Here is a 270-nt window from a genome sequence, read left to right on the forward strand (position 1 = left end):
TTATAGCATGTTTTTTAGCTATATTGGAAGAACTTTAAAAGCTAATAAACTTACAGCAAAGGTGTGAGGATTTTGAGTTCTAATAAATTCTTGTAAAATCATTTTATGATTCTGTCCAGGGGAAGAAGCAATGCAGAGAGGATATGGATCTCTGAAGCTCTGCCCACTGATTCAGCAAGAACTCACTGGTTTGCAGAATCCAATTTTTCCATGGTTGCAGATTCTAGGCTGGACACAGAAAGCTTATTTACATGAAACTGCTCACTCCTT

This window comes from Lonchura striata, chromosome 7 (assembly GCF_050655825.1).
Source record: "Lonchura striata isolate lonStrDom1 chromosome 7, ASM5065582v1, whole genome shotgun sequence".
NCBI classification, from domain to species: Eukaryota; Metazoa; Chordata; class Aves; order Passeriformes; family Estrildidae; genus Lonchura; species Lonchura striata.